We start from the raw sequence: 13,747 nt of genomic DNA, 5'->3' as shown, positions 1-13,747 counted from the left end.
GATATTTTAATCCGTGTAGATAGAGCTCATAGGTTCGTCGTGTTTGTTTCTTTTAGAGCGAATCATAATCATGGCAAACTCATTTGGTTATATTATCGGAATAATTATACATTGACTACATTGATGCATTGAAAAGTATTCATATTTAACCGTGAAAAAATACAATCTTGAAAACGTTATAGCTCTTTGCAACAACCTAATTGGGGTGGATTTGCATGCGTGAATTTTTGAGTAAACTTATAACTGTGAGCTTGCGTTTATAATTTTTTGTAGTGTCTTGAAATTCCTTTCCAACCAATTTTCATTCATTATCATTCCTAAGATAATTCTACTCCATTTTGATTATTAATATTGTTTATTTTGTGGGAAAATCTGAGGTTTAGCACGATCGAAAGACTTTCTTTTTAAAAACGTATCAGAGCACGTGGTCCTGATTTACTTTAATTCAAGACACTATCTTTTTACAAAACTTGTTCATTCTGTGTTTTTATTGTTTCTGAAGCTATTGCTATGTGGAAAAAAATAGTTTAGGAGACTATAAACAAAATACAATATAAAAATACTTTTTGAGCAAATACCGCTATAGAACACGTACATTGATAGTTTTTTCAAAGGTAAATCTTTCGAAAATTGGGGTAGAATCATCTGAGGTATCTGAAAATTGGGTGTATTTCTATATATTCATATATAGAATATATATTTCTATATATTCTATACATGTGTCCTTCCAGTTTATTCTGGAAGCGACGCGCGGTCTTGTTGAGCATGTTTCATGATGAAGGACTGTACCTTTCAAGATGTCGTTCTTTTTTGCTGGTAACTCCAAAGGATAAATTGGTCCCGAATAAAGTTGCTGTCAATTCATCATTCTACTCAGACAAGATCATGCGTATCCCCCATGCACATTGATGCCCTGTGGTTTAGTTTCCTAGTTGGTCAAATAATCACTAATCAAACAAATAAATTAGTTTGCTCAGTCCAAAGTAAAGTCAGTTCAATTGGCATCACCCGGCGGATACGGGTTCTCTTTCAATGCCATCAAATAAATGAACATATAAAATTAAATATGACAATATATGTACAATTTTAAAAATAGTAAAATGAAAACTATTATTTAATTTCAATAAGAAATTAGTCGCATAACCAAGGTGGCTCATTTTCAAAGATAGCACTGTTGATGAATCACCTTATAAAAATAAGTGATAAGAGACGCGGACGAGAATAGTTGACCACCGCCTCAGAGTAATTATAGAGCCGTTCTATTGTGAAAGGAAAAAATCTTTTACTATACTTTTGTGTTGATTTTTCAGTAGTACTTCATTTGCCGGACCATGCACAGTTGTTGTGAACAATGAGCAAACGAAATAATCCATAATACTAAAAAGTCGTGCCCTGTGTGCAAATTATTTTACTGGTTGCCTTTATTTTCCAACGCAACTGTGGTTATCTACATTTCATATTGAACATAACCTTCCGTTATATCTGACGGACGATTTTTGAAGTCTTTTTTAAACAAAGTTACATGCTGAAAAGTTTCAAAATTGAGCATTCTTAGATCAGTTCAAATTATACAGAAAGCCAGTGACTTGTTGTGGAGCATGGATAAGGCATAGGAAGATGAAACATTTTTCTATGCATTTCCGGAGAAATGCACGGATGACGCTGATTAGAATAATTCGAAGGAAACGATTGACGTTTACCTAAATCGAAGTTTTCGTAGACATTAATAGTAATAACATTAGATCAACCAAATATTTAACATTTCGACTCATGTTAGTCATATATGAATCCTTTCAATATGTTTATGAGTTATCCCAAAAACAAACAAAAAACACTAACCAATAAAATCGTAAGAGTATATTTTGTACTTTAAACCTAGCGTTGGACGAGTTTAATGATAATGAACTACCAACAGTTTCACAGCTCGAGAACATTCTACCATTTAGTAGTGCGATAGTCCAGCGGTTTTGATCACAGTAGCAGGAGCGGCGGAATGGTAATGACCGGCTGAGGCAATATACGTCGGTTGGGAGATCACTTTCGTTACGGGCTGAGCGATAGCCACCTTTTGCACCGGCTGTGGGATTCTGATGTCGGTTGGCTCTCGGTGTACCACGGCATTGAAGCCGTTGTGGTCATCGGCGGTGTATTCGACCGTGCGCTTGTGTCCGTCGGAATCGATCAGGCTGTACTGGCCATGCACTTGATCTCCGTGGCGGGATTCGTGCTGATCCTTGATGTCTCCAGTGTGCTCATCATGGACACCGTAAGAAAAATCATACTGAGCGTTATGATCATCGTGATATTCGACCTGTTTCACAAGTGTTGGCTGGGCGATAGTTTTCACGAGCGTCGGTTGTGCAATTGTCTTCAGAAGTGTTGGCTGTGGTTGATGGTACTGGGTAATATGAGCCGGTTCGTGGTAGGATGTGTGTACTTCCTGCACTGGAATAACTCCAGCGTATGCAACGGAAAGAACAGCGAATAGAGCTAGAAACTACAGAATTCACAATTTGTTAGTAATCTCTTGATTCAACACCTTAAATCTAGAACTGCATCACTCACTTTAAATGCCATTTTTGTTGACTTGTTTACGATACAATGCCTTCAGATATTACTGATGGATTTCCATTGGTTCATGTAGCTTATATAGTTGAGCTACTAGATGTACGATCTTCGTTGCAGGTCAGCTTGGCATTATTACTGATGATTGTCTTCGCCGTAGGTACCCTTTCTGGTTCCATCACTATAAACTCTTTTTCTGTGAGCGAAATCTTTCCGTTTTTTCAGCTCGTACTTCTTCCTGTACATGGTAGGTCCGCTGGTGCCGGCAGAGGGGTGCACAAATGTTTGGCTTGGTCCGGCCACATGCATGCAGAACCGGTTTGCAAAAGGGTCAATTCGTCCGAAAGGGGGTTCGCAAAACCGAATCGTTCATTCGTGCTAAAACTTGTTAGTATTGTTTTATTTCTGTTTTCATGATACAAGTTCAGAAGTTATGTAACCATATGCAACTGAAACATGCTCCGCCGGAGGGAATTTTCTGCGTGAGCTTGCGCTTGTTGCGAAGCTGGCCGAAGGAATATGACCAACTGAACCTTCCTTAGTGTGTCCCGAGTGGTAAAATGATTCGAAGAGATGATATGTTGCACAGTTTCGATAGATCTGAATACCATTCTGGGCTTATTTTCTTTAATTATGAAACAGTAATAGTAATAAACAATTTCTACTAAAACTTCGTTTGATCCTGGGGAAAAAGTAAAGGTCAAAAAGGATATTAACCTACAGTGGACAACTACAGGTAGTGTGCTTTTTATCGATGGCTTTAAAAGCATAGTTTAGCACTTTTACCTCGTTTAAACGACTGCAAAACTAAAAGTGTTTGAATCGAAAACACAAAATCTAAAAAATCAAAATATTTCTTAAATACACAAGCTTTAGAAATATTTCTATAATGGGACATTCCATTGAAAAAAATGTATTATCAAACGTAAAAATTTATCCCGGATGTTGAAAACCATTAACAACATCCATAAAAATATCAATTTTACACATGAAGAAGAGAAAGATAACAATTTGCCCTTCTTGGATGTGCTTGTAAAAAGAGAGGGGGGTCCTTAATTTTCGAAATATATAGGAAACCTACAAATACTGAGAGAATTATACCAAATACTTCAAACCATTCATATCAGCATAAAATGGCCGCTTTTCACCACATGGTCCATAGGATGCTTACTCTACCATTAGGGGAAGAAGCAAAAACTAAAGAAACTGAATTCATTTTCAAAACAGGTAAGCTCAACGGGTATCCAGAGCAAACCATCCAATCAATAATTAATAAAAAATCTAGAATACTTCATAAGCAAAACCTCACAACCTTAACTCCAACAACTGAAAATTTAAAAAGGATAGCAGTAGATTTCAATCAGAATACGGCTTATCCACTTAGAAAAAAATTAAAAAAGTTTGGCGTAGATCTAGTTTTCAGTAGTAAAAATTACCAGCTAAAATCAATACTTGGATCCACAAAGGATCCGATAGAAACACTGAGCAAATCGGGGATATACAAAATATCATGTTCACATTGTGATAAAGTTTATATTGGACAAACCAGGAGAACATTAGAAATTCGACTCAAAGAGCATATTGCGGAAATAGCAAAAGCTTCTAGAGAATCTGCTAAAGATTTACCATTCCACTTCAAATCCAAGGTAGCGGAACACGCTTTTTCAGAAAAACATAACTTAACTATAGAAGATATTAAAATTCAGCGTCAAGTCTCTAATCCTTGGAAATTAGACGTAGCTGAAAGCCTGGAAATTTTCAAACATTCGTCTCCTTTCTTATTAAATCGAAACCAAGGTAACGGATATTCATGGCTCTTCGAAATTTTACCTACATGCAAAAAACGGCCAGCTTCATGCACCTAGGTACCCATCGACCACATCCTACCCGCTTCCCTAGATAAAACGACTTTACAATCCCGTAATTTCCTATAGACTGATACAAACACTGAAGAAGATTACAAGTAGTAATCGAAATACCGGTATCTGTTAAATAGTGAAGTGCAAGTGCATCTAACTATAAAAACATAGTGGAATTAAATGGAAGAAAATCTTTGAAACATTAAAAAATGTATGTTTGTTCGTTTTGTGAAATAAGAACCCATCTTTACTTCAATCTTAATGCTGCCATATAAACATGTAAAGTAATTTTATATCGCATAGGTCTTAGAGCAGTGATTTTCCAAATGTTTCATTCCATTAAACCCTCTTCAAAAATAAGCATTCAGTAGAAAGTTAAATACATTCAGTTAAGTTAAATACATTCAAGACACAAGACAAAAATGCTATATAGAACTTCACGATATAATTACTTTCAGCAAAATTTTTCTAGCGCCTGGGCCATTACTTATCAAATATTTTCTTATCTTAGAAGCATAATTATTTTGGGGGATCAAGGGTTAGGTCGCAACAAGTGTCTTTTTTCACACTGAAATCCTTACCCACCCCCGTCCGTAACATAAACTCGAAGTGGCAACAGTTTTTGTTTTCCGCGTTCGTTGATTTTTTAAATATACGCTATCCAATTATTATGTACTATTATTCGAAACGGTTAGTTAATTACTTCTAATCAATGAAGCTTTCCAGTTGGCCTTGGACCCTGAAATCACGGGTAAAATTTATTCAATATTTGGGCTGATACACAGTTCCGAGTCCTGCACAGTCCTGGTACAATGTTCACCACGCCATCTTCGGGGCCGTGTGAAAACGAGAATTCGGCATTTACCGACCTGGGACCCTAACCATAATTGAATTTAATAGTAAGAGTAAGAAAAGTAATAGTAAGAGTAAGAGTAAGAAAATCCAGTTTGATTTTGGCCTTCGTGGAAGCAGGAGTCAAAGTTGGCGTAGGGTACATTTGTACCCCAGTGTACAGTTACCGTTAGCATTTCGTCAGGTTTCGTGCTGTCAGTGGAAATGTGACTCGTGACAATACCAGTTTAAATACGAGTTGTTTTACTACGTAAGTAACAATTAGTGTTATGAAATCGTTTTTGATCATTTTTTCAATTAAACTAATTTAATTTTGAAACAGTTAAAAAATTTCGTTCTCATTTACTCTGATTTTTATTCTTATTTTCTATTTTTTAGAATTTTTCAAAATAATGAATAGCAAGTATAATTTGCGCACAGTAACTTCTGTAACAGTAGCGTTAAGTGTTACAGGTCAGAAATATTTTTTTCATTACATGTTCCGATCCATTACTAATTTCAACTTTCACTCGTCCAAATAATTGCACTTTGTCAAAAACATCAAAATTTCATTTTATACCGTTTCTATACCATTCTTTCAACTTTTAGAATCATTTGATTTTTTCGAATCGGTGGAAAATTCGCAAAGTGATAGCGATTTGGGAAATCCAAGCAATATTGTGACCGTCGATGGAGCCGCCCGTTTACCTACCGTTTACCTACCACCGAATTCTGATCTCGCTTTGTATGAACAGCATGCTGCCTGTGCCAATCGACTCTACGATCAAATTGGTACCAACGATATGGTGGTGGTTTTAGGCGACTATAATTTACCTCAGCTACGTTGGAGTTTCGATGACGAAGTTGGATGTTTTATTCCAATAAATGCCTCCTCGGAATATGAAATGTTGCTGGTCGAAACCATGATCGCTTCTGGCCTACAACAAGTGAACTATTTGACGAACGAGAATGGCAGGTTGCTTTATTTAGCGTTTGTTAGTAACACTGGCGGATGCGAAGTATTGGAGCCACCCTTACCGTTAATGAAATTAGAACGTCACCACAATCCCTTTGTGTTGAAAGTTGACGCTGTGTTTCCCGTGTCTATGAATGACGATGTTGATTTATTCTACGATTTCAATCAATGCGATTATGATGAATTAAACACTGTAATTTCACGAATAAATTCGGTTGAGATATTAACGCTGGGTACTCTGGATGAATCTGTGAATAGATTTTATCACGAACTGGAATCAATATTTCAACAACTTATGCCTAGGAGGAAACGCACACGCCGCCCGGATAACAATCGACCTTGGTGGTATGCTGAGTTACGAAATATTCGAAATCGTCTCAGGAAGGCTCGAAAACGATTTTTTAGAACGAGAGGCGAGACCGACAAAACGTCCGTGCGGGAATTAGAACGCCAATTCGAGCTCGTGAATGCTTATTTTCGCTCATATTTTTCCCGAATTGATAGCTTCATAGCAGCATGAAGGACAACCCAAAGCAGTTTTGGTCTTACCTGCGGAACAAAATGTGCTCCGGTGGAATTCCGGAATGCGTCAACTATCCAGACAGGATATCAACGTCATCAGCGGAGTCAGCAAATCTATTCTCGTCATTCTATCAAAACGTGCTAAGTAATAACTCACCACCTTTGTCTGAATCGTACTTGAGTAGTTTGCCAATGTTCACTCTGAATTTGCCTGCAACATCATTCATCGAACATAAGATACATATTAATCTTCGAGGGATCGACAGCTCCAAGGGCCCGGTGTCCGGCGGGCTACAACCATCGTTTACCAAGAATTGCTCTTCATCTTTGGCGCTACCAGCACCCCTATTATACAATCGCTCTCTCGCTGAAAATGTTTCCCCACGAAGTGGAAGGAAGCTTTGATAACTCCAATCCCTAAAACAGGCAACGTACATGATGTCACCAATTATAGAGGAATTTCAATCTTAGGCTGCCTCCCTAAAATTTTCGAGAGTATGTTGTTAGATTTTATCTACCCCGCGTTAAAACACATCATCATTTTGGACCAGCATGGTTTTGTAAAAAAGTGCTCGACAACTACAAATCTACGCTAGCTACGTGTCGTCGCTGATTGATAAATTGGAAAAACGACAACAGATCGATGCGGTGTACATCGACTTCTCGAAAGCTTTCGACCGTGTTCCCCATCAGCTTGCTGTGGAAAAGCTAAGGTGGACTGGAGTGCTGGACTGGACTGCCGGACTGGCTGACTAATTGAATCTCCTCGTACCTTGCGAACCGTAGCGCCTCGGTGAGACTTGGAACTACACTCTCGGATCCTTTCCACATTTCATCGGGCGTTCCTGAAGGGAGTCATCTCAGACCTCTGCTATTTGTGCTCTTCGTGAACGACCTCTGCAGTGAATTATCGTCTTCCAAAGTCACGTATGCTGATGATCTGAAAATTTACCGTGTGATAACAACTATGGTAGACTGTTGTGCATTGCAAATGGACGTCGATTGGATCATTGACTGGAGCGACAGAAACGGAATGAGTGTGAATATTCAAAAATGCAACAAAATCACTTTTACCCGAGTACATACTCCAATTAAGTTCGAATACTCATTGTGTTCTGCTCCTGTAGAACGAGTTGTATCCGTCAAGGACCTTGGTGTCATTCTCGACTGTAAGCTACGCTTTACCGTACATTACTCTTCCGTTATAGCTAAAGCCTGGACTCATCAAACGCAACACTCGTGATTTCAATGATTTGTATTGTCTAAAAACACTATACATTACACTGGTACGCAGTATTCTAGAATATGGCGTTACTATTTGGGCTCCGCATCACACCATACACATTGATCGTATCGAACGGGTACAGAAGCACTTTATCAGGTTTGCACTTCGTCGGTTACCCTGGCAAAACCGTTTCCAGCTTCCTCCATATGAAGATCGCTGTATCCTCATCAATCTCCCTACGCTGCAAAACAGACGGATCTTTCTGCAACGACTTTTCATTTTCGACCTTCTTACAGACAACATAGACTCTCCTGCGCTTCTAGCAAAACTCGATTGATTTTATCCGACGCTCAACACATCGCACGCAGTACGGCCAGAATAATCCTTTGGGTGTTCGCTGTCAACGCTTCAACAGTGTCTATCATTTGTTTGATTTTCATATTAGTAAAGAATCATTTAAATTAAAAATAGGTTTAAGTTAGTGTTTAGTCTAAGTCTGTGCGATGTAACTTTCTTAAATCGAAGACAATACAATACAATTTTTGTTAAAATAGTCAAAACCGCGATTTTTCAGTATTTCTTTTGTTCAAGCTAGGTTATGTATCATTAATTCGATAAATACTGTACTGTACACAGCTGTTTTTGCAATTGAAAAACGAAGAAAATGATATACTATACATTTCCTTTGTTTGCATTTTTATCTGCGAAAACGAAACGCTTGTACCCCAATGCAATGCAAGTTTCTTCAGTTCATTCAATGTAAAATTAGACTACATTAACTAACAGAATTATACAATAAATTGTTTCAATCCAATAAATAGGGTGCAATGAATAAAAAGAAAAAAAATCTGTTTTAATCCACCTAGCGGTGCAATTGTGCCTTTCTAATTTTTCCAAACTATGATTTAATAGCTGATTCGTACAATATAACATTATGGAAATGTCTTTTATTCTTATTACACTTGGTAAGTATATACAAGAGCACCTTTTCGCATTCATCGCGGTATCGGTTTGAATCGGAGTTTTCTATGTGATCGCACTCCACAACCCGTAACTCCGGAGCCGGTAGTCGGATGGAGATGGAATTTAATATCAGTTTCCGGGGACGTAACACCTTTCATTTGAGACTAAGTTGATCAAATCGTTCTAGCCATTTTCGAGAAACCAATATAACCGTTATTCTGAATTTGGATGCTTCCGGATCCGTCGATGGTGGCCAGTGTGGCCAAAGAGACTTTGAATGACTGTTGGTGACCTAGATCTACAAATTCACATTTTGGAAAAAATTTCACCTTTTTGCATTCATCGCAGAATTTGTTAGAATCGGGATTTGCTGCGTGATCGTACGTATCACCCTGTAATTCAGGAATCAGAACTCGGATCCACACAAAATTCAACAGCAGCTGATGGACCTTTAATTTAAAATCAAGTTTGTCAAAACCGGTTCAGAAAATTCCGAAAAACCGATGTGGACAAATCAACAAATTTTGTTTTGTAACCATACTCTTCAACTCGTAATCCGGAACAAGATGTCGGTTGAAAATGAAATTCAATGCAACCTATGGGAATATTATACCTTTCATTTGAATCTTAGTTTGTAAAAATCGGTTCAGCCATCTCCGAGAAACCGATGTGGACATTTTGTTAACAAATCCGCACATACACACACATACATACATACATACATACATACATACATACATACATACATACATACATACATACATACATACACACATACATACACACATACATACACACATACATACAGACAGATATTTTGCGATCTCGGCGAACTGAGTCGAATGCTATATGAGACTCGGCCCTCCGGGCCTCGGTTAGAAAGTCGGTTTTTGGAGCAATTGCATAACCTTTCTATATGAGAAAGGCAAAAGAATAATATTTAGTTAGCTTAATCAGCATGAGTTCAATGTTATCTTCATGTGATTATATTTTGAATTGTTGGTGGAATGGGTTTGAAAGTGGAGGGAATGGGGGGTTAGTAGAGTGGGAGTGGAGGATGAGTCAGAAATCCTTCATCTTATTTCGGTATACGGGGTGGACGAAGGAAATGCGGGCGTGAGGATGGTTCAAGGGAAGGGGAGTGATGAAGGATGGAGGTGTAAGGGCATGGCGGGGGGGGGGGGGGGTTGGGGTACGGCGACGCAATACTCAACTGCATATTTTGCCTTCCATTTGAGACTTGGTTTGAGAAAATCGGTTCAGTCATCACCGAAGAACCGATGTGACTTTAATTGTGGAATATGTCCGGAGTTCCGGAATCGTCGATAGTGGACAATATATTCAAAGAATGTTTGATAGCCAATCAGTGATCTAGATCTGCGATTAGAAGTAATTTGGTGACCATTTCAATAATTTTTAGCCTCTGAGGTATTACGATTGTACCGATTTATATGGGAAATTTCAGTGTATCCTTACTAACACCCCTGTAACTCCGGAAGCAAGAGTCAGAACCGAATGAAATTCAGCAGCAGTCAATGGTATTACTGTATCTTTCATTTGTGTGTAAAAATCGGTAGAGAATTCGTTGGGGAATGTGATATTAGCTTAGGAACTTGGCGGGTTTCCCGGGGGCGCCATGAACCGTCGTAGGTGGCCAATGTGGTCAAAGCTGCTTTGATTGATCATTAGTGATCCAGACCCGTAAACTAGAGTAATGTTACATCAATTTTGATATGTTTTACATCATTTGAACATCATGGTGGTACCAGTTTATATGGGAATTTTCTGTGTGACCACACTCTTCAACCTGTAACTCCGGAACCGGAAGTCGGATCAACTAAAATTTCAATAGCAGCTTATGGGAGCGTTATACCTTTCAAATGAAACTAAGTTTGCGAAAATCGGTTCAGCCATATCTGAGAAAATTGTGTGAGTTTAAGTGACACACACATACATACACATAATCATACACACACAGATATTTGTCGATCTCGAACTGAATCGAATGGTGTATGACACTCGGCCCTCCGGGCCTCTGTTAAAAAGTCGATTTTTACAGTGATTGCATAGTTTTTCTTTATATGAGAAAGGCAAAAACACCAAAACTGAATGAAATGTATAAAATGAATAAAATTTAACAAAAATTAAACTAATAAAAATATATAAATAAAAATGTTTAAAATTAAAGAAATTGATAAAATGAATAGAATAAATAAAATAAACAAGATGATTAGAACTGATGAAGTGAATAAAAGGAAGAAAAACAAACATAATAAAATAAAAAATAAATCGATATTAATTAAGTTATAAAATAATGAAATAAATTTAATTGTGTGAAATTGGTAATATGGATGAAATGAATGACAGAAAAAAGAGCCAGATCATTAAAATGAAGAAACTGAATAAAATGAATTAGCTGCGCAAATGGGTAAAATGCATAAAATGAAAACAGTGACCAAAATAAGTTAAATGAATGATATGAATAAAATAAATGATACTTATAAATTAATGAGAAAGAATACAATGGATAACATCAATAAAATAGATAAAATGAACTCAAATTAATAAAAAATGCTCAATGAAATAAATTATTAAAATGAAATAAATGGCTAGCGTCCAAAAGGGGCTAGACGACATTTTGCATTTTTTTTACAGCAAATGGAAAAAAAAACTTCCGCATTTCCAAATCAATATTATTTTTATAGTTAAAATACACGATTTTATTAGTAGTCCATTGTCCCATGTTGTATAGAAAAAATAAGATCGTTACATGAACTACCATTCAATTCACGACAATTTCCGTAGATCGAGGGGCTACCTAGCGTGCAAAAAGGGGTAACCCACAATTCACACGTCCTTTCTTTATCTTTATATTTAGAGCTATGGTGTCTTTGACAAAGTTGTTGTATGGTATCTGGCGCTTAGTTCGGAGTTCAGTCACTAGGGCGGCGCTGTTATCAACATTTTAATGGAATAAGATAGAAAGATAGTGTTTACGACAAAGTTGTATATCAGGTAATTATAAGTATATCTTCTGAAGATACTAACTTTGTAGGTCCCACAAGTTTTCGAATATGGCTAATTTTTGAAAACATTATCTGTAGGTAAATGTTTTAACCAAAACAATATAACGAAGATATATTTAAAACGATAGCGCTGACACCACATTTGTATAAGAGACTAGCTAATACACATCGCGCGTAGGAAGAAAACACAATTTGTTCCGAAGCGCTATCTGGCGGGCCAACAATCCTCAATCAATAGCAAATAAATACGCTCCATAAGAAATGCTTATCGGTCAAGCCGTTTGGGAGTCCATAAATCATATATATATATATATATATATATATATATATATATATATATATATATATATATATATATATATATATATATATATATATATATATATATATATATATATATATATATATATATATATATATATATATATATATATATATATATATATATATATATATATATATATATATATATATATATATATATATATATATATATATATATATATATATATATTAGGGTGGCACGAGGATATATGAAAAAAATTGAATACCACAGAACCAAGTTAGAAAAATTCGTAATTCTTCAACAAACTCCCACGCTAATTTTGAATCAAATCTGTTGGAGCATGTTTTAGCACAAATGATTCTAAGTTTGTATGGAGTTTACTATGAGAAAATAATACATTTTCATTAAATTCATAAATATGCCGCCTGGTGCCCCTGAAAAATATATTTTATGCTGCATTCTATAGATTCAGTCAAGTAGAACAACTTCTTCTAAAGACAGTTCATAGCTATGACAACTGGTTCATGAGTTATTGCAAAATTAAACTTTCGTTGTCCTGAAAGTTATGAAAATAGTGCTGTCTCTGGCTACCCGGCGAGCTGAACCTTCAATCAAATGAACCTTGACGTATTTGTTGTGGTCATCAGTTATACCTTTGGTGTAAAGCGGAAATATAGTCCAGATGGTATCGTCCGAAATATGTGATCCAAAGGACTTGGGATCGAATTGTAACAGAATTATTTTTATGTATTTTTTTTGTGTACGTTGAGCAAATTAAAATTGAAACGAGACTGAAGCAGGCAAGATTCCCGCTATTTTGAAGCTCAACTGATGTTCACCACATCCCTGTGGAGCTGGAACTGCTATATAGAGTGTCCCGTAAACTAGGGTTACCAAATGGACTGAGAGCAAATTAAGGACATCTCTGCCAGACTGAGAGCAAATTAAGGACATCTCTGCCAAATGTTATGCCAGTTATGTCACTTGAGCGAGAACCCTCAAAAAATCAGTCGGAATTCTGGCTAATTTTCCAGCGGTTGAGCTGGGACGTTGAATCTCGATTGAGACAAATTAGAATGGTGTAGTGCCAATACTGAACGAAGATAACCACTTTGGCCATTCCTTCTATTGAGCTATCCAATAAATTTTGGTTACTTCTGAGTAAAACAACTTTTGGTTGCAATGAGTCGCGGAGAGTATGCATTAACAAAAAAAAATCACTTGAAGGAATTGACAATTAAAATTGAATCTCTTGGAATAAAGTTGATCTGAATAATTTAATACAGGGTGATTCGTCATGACGTTTATTTTTAATCTAGCAAAAAAATTTGAAAAAATGGAGTAAATCGCGAAATGTGTCAATCAAAAGAACATTTATTGCCATTTATTGTTTGAAAACAATTTCTTTTAAATAATGACCACATTGGCGCTCGACTTGTCCTATTTTTGGCTAATTACTCGAGTAGTGTTAGTTTCCAATGCTTGGGGATGTCA

The 13,747-nt window shown here is 36.6% G+C and overlaps 1 pseudogene; it reads right to left on the bottom strand.

The window, feature by feature from the left end:
• Positions 1–1,927: 1,927 nt before the first annotated feature.
• Positions 1,928–13,747, bottom strand: part of LOC131679954 (uncharacterized) — a 15,951-nt pseudogene continuing 4,131 nt past the window's right edge.

This window comes from Topomyia yanbarensis, chromosome 2 (genome assembly GCF_030247195.1).
Source record: "Topomyia yanbarensis strain Yona2022 chromosome 2, ASM3024719v1, whole genome shotgun sequence".
Taxonomy (NCBI): domain Eukaryota; kingdom Metazoa; phylum Arthropoda; class Insecta; order Diptera; family Culicidae; genus Topomyia; species Topomyia yanbarensis.
This window is presented reverse-complemented; position numbering and strand designations above follow the sequence as displayed.